The sequence below is a fragment of the Anser anser genome (assembly GCF_964211835.1).
Source record: "Anser anser genome assembly, chromosome: 10".
In the NCBI taxonomy this organism is placed as follows: Eukaryota; Metazoa; Chordata; class Aves; order Anseriformes; family Anatidae; genus Anser; species Anser anser.
This window is the reverse complement of record NC_139730.1, coordinates 21956260-21962966: the sequence shown is the minus strand read 5'-3', so window position 1 is coordinate 21962966 and position 6707 is coordinate 21956260.

The following is a 6707-nucleotide window of genomic DNA, read 5'->3' as shown; positions in this document are numbered from 1 at the left end:
CAGTTTGTTTCTTGATGTGGTTTCATTATACTTGATTTTTACTTTAATTGTTAAAAGAAGATAGGGGTTACTTCATTCTCACCTCAGATATGAAGGACAATATGGAGATTTTAAGTCTAAACCTTGGTATGCGTGCCGTTTTTTTTTTTTTTCCTTGAAGTAGTTAAATATAAATACTAAAAAGTTCAAAAGCTGACATTTAGCAGTCTGGCTAACATTTTTATCTTGCAAGATGCTGAACTATTTGTCCTGTCTGGTTGATGTTAGTGGACAGTTGGCATTTCTCACGAATATGCTCATTTTTGATTCTGGTACTCTAAGAATACAGGGTTTTCACACACCCTGGGAATAGAAACGCAGACCCTGATTGTTATATCTCTTTGCCTAATCTGTGGTCTTTTTGACCAAATTCAGTGTATATAGAAAGACACTGTGGGTACCCAGTACAGTAACCTCAGGAATAATAGAATACATTCTTTCCCAAATGTTTGATTGTATTGTAATCCCTTCAGAGACACTATTCAAGTGCTGAAGTCGTACTACATAGTAGGTACATACCCCTCATGTCCTAAGATTTTGGGATCATCAGATCCATTTGAAATACAGATCTGCAGTACTGGCCACAGCAATTTTTCTTTCTGTGGTAGCTTGTTTTGTGTTGACAGAGAAATTCTCTTGCAGGTTTCAGAAATGTTGAAGAAATTTTGTAGGGTTAACATCTTCCATAACTGCAAGTACTCCAATTTAAAGCTAAGGGTATGATGTGGTGTACAAAGCAGTGCCACAGACAATCATTGTTAGAGTAAAAGGAAAAATACGTAAGTAGAGCAATTAACACACACAAAAAAAGCACCTAATAAATGATACTTCCATCATGTATGTGCAAGATGGCATGGTAAACTGAATGTTGTAGAGCAGGATTTAAATCAGTAACAGTGTATAATTAAATGGGATAAAATTAACTTTCATTTGAAGGATAGTTACTTTCCTTAGAAAATTATTTTGCTCTATAGTTGTCGAAGTGAGCGATTTCTTTTTTTCCTTTACACAGTAAAACTTTAAAACTTAATGTGTTGCAGGAATAGCAAGGCACTGAATGTTGGATGAACATTTCTCCTTCACTGATGCATATTTTTACAAATCGGTGTTTCTAATTTACCTGAAGTCTTAAAGTAATAGTAAAACATGAATATAAATTGAACTTAGTTTTTTAAGTAGAGGCAAAGTTTTGTTTTCTTTTTTTTTTTTCCCTTCAAAAAATCTCTAGGTGACATTCACTGAAAGACATTGTATCATGCTTCCTTAAAGTGCTGTGATGTATAACATAGCTTTTGCTTGGAAAATTCCACTGAGATCTGGTGATGTCAAATTGAACTTAGCAAAAACAAATTGGTATGCCAGTGCTTCACAGTAAGTGAAATAGATGTCCAGCATCATCCTCTGCAAGCATTGGGCCCCTCAGCTACAGAACCAGAGACTTTCATTTGAGGAGCCAGTCTTCCATGGGGACAGGGAACTATGACAGCTGTTTCAGTGTGTTTCCCTTCTCTGCCGTTTCCTGCCACTCTTGCTGTGGGTAGGAACAACTACTCTCCTCTAAAGGAGGAAAAAAAAAAAGGAAAAAAAAAGAACTGTGAACTTAGTATTGTTAAAAAAAAAAAAAGTCTTCCTGCCTTTCTGCCTGTTCTAACTGATGTAACCTTTCCCATCCGAAGTATGTCTGTTGGAGAGGCATATTTGGAGCTTCCTGGAAGGAAATGGGAATACTGTAGGAAATATTGTCCTATGCAGTTAGTCTCCATTTTAAGGTTTTGCTCACAAAGACTAATAGTAGGCCTAGGCCGACTAGTAAAGGACTATTACCTTGAAAAGTGAGAGATAACTGTGTTTTTAAACTGAAAGAGTATCAGTCTACCTCTTATAAATTGTTGTGCATTTTTGGCATACTTTAGTTCTTACTCATACTTCAGCTCTTAGCATCTGTGCTCTAGGCAGATAATGAAGGTTTATATAATCCCTAAGGGATTCTAACCTTTTTTCAATTTTTCATAATTCTTAAACTCAAAAATGAGAATCATGTTTGAGGAAGTATGAGGGAGATGCGTTGTCATAAAGCTGCAACAGAAAGTGCTAGTAGTTGACATTAGTCCACATGGTAGATCTGTCTCAGATGCAATTTCTGCCTCCTCAGGAAAACCAAACAAGCAGTTGAAAGGAAGGACGGTGAATGACAATTTCTTTTTTCAAGAAATGTTGCCCTGCAGGTTCAGGAAGCACTAAGTGACCTCACTACATTCTCCATTCTCAGTTCCAATTGTTAAGCCATGCTTTTCACAATTTTTGGTTGTTTTTATATACCTTTAGTTTTGCTGCTGTAGACACAAGACAAACTGGCACCTTGGTTTGTACAAATAACTGTCAATTTGCAAAAGAAAATTTGAGTGTAAATAGGGTTACAATAGTGTGATTTAAGCTGTGTATATAAACCCCTCATCTGAGCTGTTGGCAGCTTATGCATTAAAACTGAATGTCACACGAATGAAATCTGGGAGGATATGTCTGATGCATTTTAGATTTTTTATTAATTAGCAAATTTTTATTAATTAGCAAACATACTTTGGAGGAATTCATTTCTCATCTTAAGGTTCTATCATGGGTTTGATCTGAAACCCTGATGTAGAGAGTAGTTTAATTTCTTTTCATTTTAACTAGGCTTATAAGTTTATTGAACAGAAAACAACAACAAAAAAAAACAGGTTGAAATGCACCTGGCAGAATAATATAATAGAGAGATTTGAATTGCAGTCTGATAACAAACACTGTCATTCTTGTAGCTACTCAGAAATTGTCAGCTGTAAAACATGTCTGTATTTGAAGACTCTATTTTCACATTTAATTTCGGGGGGGGGGGAGGGATTAATTTGGTTGAGCAGGAAGCATGTATGTTTGTATTAATAGTAAAATGATATTACTCTGGACAGTACCCCAGGCTTTCTTAAAAACACAGCAGTTATTTGACTTAAATTTCTCTCTATATATATTCATCTGTACTGATTTTAATCATAAAAATTTAGCTGTTACTGTATTATTTTCAAATTGCTGAACATACCATTATAGATCTAGAAAATGCCTAAATTAGAGAACTAGATAAACTACATTACAGCTACATTGTCATAGTTAAATCTTGATCAAGATGTTGACAAAAAAGGTTTATCACCTTCTAATGCTTCTAAATCAGTGCAAGGGTAGATTGCAAACTATATCTGCATTAAATAGTTGCATACTTAGCACTATGTTTGAGATGTAATAACTGTAAGCCTTACAGCAAGAGTAACGGCTAATCCCTTTGTGGCCATGCTATGAGGAGATGCAAGGCAGGATCTGTCCTCGTTGGCTCTAACGCCACTTTGCAGCTGGGCTCAGTGGGAGTGCTGTGCTTGCTCTGACTGCTGCCAGGTGGTAATTGCTTGTTGCTATTGGATTCGTGGTTCTCAGATCTGTGGATGAGCTCCCACCTTGGTTGCAGTGTGTTCCCTGTTGTATTTGCCTTTAGCTGCCTGTGCAGGACGTGACACGTGCATCTCCCATCACATACAAATGTTTATTTGCCAAGTTCTGCTTTGTTCTCTACCTCTCTTTTTCTATAATTATACTGAAGATTTTAGTTCCAGTCCAATAAAGCTGTGTCATTTTGGAGTCAGCTTCATTCCTGCTGCCTCTTTCTCACTGTGCAGCCTCCACTGTGGTTGACGTTCAGGCCGTGCTGCCACAGAGCTCAGCCTGAGCCTGCTGAGACCTGGAGTCAGAGGGGGTGTCATTGAGCAAGCAACCCTTACTTCATATTCCTCTGCCATTGCAATTAAGCTTGTATGTGTATGTTCAGCTTTCAGTAGAAGAAACTACCATGATTTCAGTGAGATGTGCTTAATTGCCTCCTTACACGTTCTGTGAGGCTTTCCACTCACTGGGTGTAAGTAGAGCCTTTGTAAGTAGGGAGCATGAGTAGCTACATGTGGGCTGTTAGACTTGCTTGTGATCTTCTGAACGCAGCCATTATGAAGTGCCTTTCCATACTGCTGAGATAGCTTGGTTTAGGCTCCTTGTTTTATTTTATTTTTATGTCAACTTAGATTTTCATTTGATTGGCGTTCTTCATTGTATTCAGGAAGGATAACTCCACTATCCAGCAGCTGCATCAATAAACCCAACAACTTATTAGCAAAATTGCAATTAGCACCCACTAGTTTCAGGCATCATTTTTGCTTCCCAACTATTTATTATTTACTCTATGTTGTGATAGAGAAGTAGCAATAATTGTTTACATATTGACTGATTTGAGAAGTGGACCTTTAGGACTGAATATTCTAAAGCAGCTACTGCAATTACTAGTGTGTTTAAACTGGACAGGTTTTTTTGCTTGTTTTGGTTGCCTTTTTTTTTTCCTCATGGCTTCTTTAAGGCCAGTAACGCTGTTGAGTTCACTTACACAACACTTGATCAAGAAGATGATGATGTAACCAGATAGCCTAGCTTAGTTGTAAATAGCTGTGGATAGAGGATCTAACATAACTGGTTCTAAGTGCTTTGGCATGTTTTTTTGTTTGTTTGTTTGTTGTGTGATAATACAGAGTTAAATTTTATGGGAGACTTGAATTCTTTTCACCCAAGTGGCCACTTAGGTCACGCAACATAACTTTCTGTATTATGTATATTGTATAAGTTGTGTAGATCTGATGCCTATTTAATCACTGCTCAATTTAGATCTTAGAACTTCTTGTTATTGTTGTTTAAGTATGCATAACAGACCTTTCAAGTGTGACCTTTCTGTTGGTATGTATCTTGGGAACAAAAGAAGGATTTCATAATGAACAGCCTTGCCATAATGAGTCATTATTTAAAAAAAAAATACAGCAAGTATCTTAAGCAAATGTCATAATATATATTCTGTGGTCAGCACCAATTTAGACAAATTAAGCTGCATTCCATGCTAAAATGCTGGTGTGCTAATACAAGAAGACAATTGTTGTGGTGGTTTCAGTGGGTTTTTTTCACTGTTTTCTGTCCAGTCAGGCAAGTTCTCCCACATTACTTGGGAGATGAAAAGTGACTAGATTTTAAATAATTGAGCAAAATTGTATTGACTTAAGTGAAACATATTCAACAATTGGGAATAAAATACACTTCACTCAGTAGAGATGCATTGTTCAATTTATGAAGACTAAGGTTCAGGTGGCTTATTCAATGTTTCATCATTATTTATCTGTAGATTTACATCTCATATTTAAGTTCAGCAGTGACTGACGAAACGGTGTTCAGTTGCATCAGCTGAAAGTTCTTGATATAACCAGCTTAATCCCTGGTTTTACTTTCCTGACTTCTTGTGTCAAAATAAGAAATGTCATTGTGTAAAAGCCGCTGGGAGCATAACATCATAACCTCAAATTTAGATCAGTATTGCTACTTTTAAATAGCTTCCTAAGGCTGTGAACATGTGCGTTCTGCTGAAGAACTTTACCATGCTACTGCTGTATACTGTTGAAAGACAGGATGGTGTATGTCAACACTGACCATGAAGATTTCTATTAATCTTGTCAAGGAAAGTGTTGGGATATGGAAGTGCAAGCAAAGTGGGCGAGTGCTGCAGTTTTTCCAGCTAAGAGAGGTTTCTATAGCAATTAGGGGCCAGGAACAGCCCTCCTGTTCTCTTCACTTGTGGTAAAACAGTGGCCTCAATGAAGTCAACAGAAATCCTACAGTTACATTTCATTGGGATTACAATTTAACCTTTCTCCCTTTCCCATATGATCCATGGGACCTACGATTTTGTTGGCTGCAACCCCATGAAAACTTAATTCACAGAACGTAAGTAATGTTGCAGGCATCTAGGCAAAAGTTACACTTAACTGGAGATCCCGCTGATGTGAAATAGCACAAAAGGCAGTGACAGTCTGTCTGCACAAGTTCTGTATTCATGTCATCTGTTTGCAAGATGAGATCTTACTGTGCAGTGCAATAGCCATCTTCAAAATACTACATGTTACTTATAAAGTTCTAATGGTGGAGAGCTACGCTAAGAGAATACAAACAAAGGGATAACATGGATTAATCCAACAAAAATTTTGTAAAGTCTAACGGCTTGTTACATAGCATGCTGAACATAAAGTGAGAAAGAGTGAATTGGAAAGTAAAGGTTAAATCTATGAAGCTCTATCAAGATTGCTCTGTAGAAACGTTGGTAGTTTTAATTTTAACTGTGTCAAAATACAGGCTTACTTACCTTTCCCCTTAGCTATGCCCTTATTTCTCACAAAAAATAAAAATAAAAATAAAAAGATCAATCAGAAACCCGCCTCTTGCATTAATACATTTTATATATGGATTTCAGGATTTCACCTGGAAGTTCTCAACTCTGCTCCAGCATATCTTTTGCAATTGATTCTATTTTACATAGGCATTTAGTCTATTTTTTCCACCATACTCCAGAAGTATCAGTGAAAGCCCTAGAGCCAACCTTGCAGCTCCCTGACGCGGGCTCTCCCTGGAGGCTGGGGGCTCCGCAGCGGCCCCGAGGAGCACCCAAAGACGGGCCCGACCCTGTGGGGACCCGGGGACGGGCAAAGAACGGGGCATGGGCCCGGCCCCTCCTGTACATTTTCAGCTTTCCGACTAAATAACTCACAGTATTTTTATTATTTTTTTTAATATTT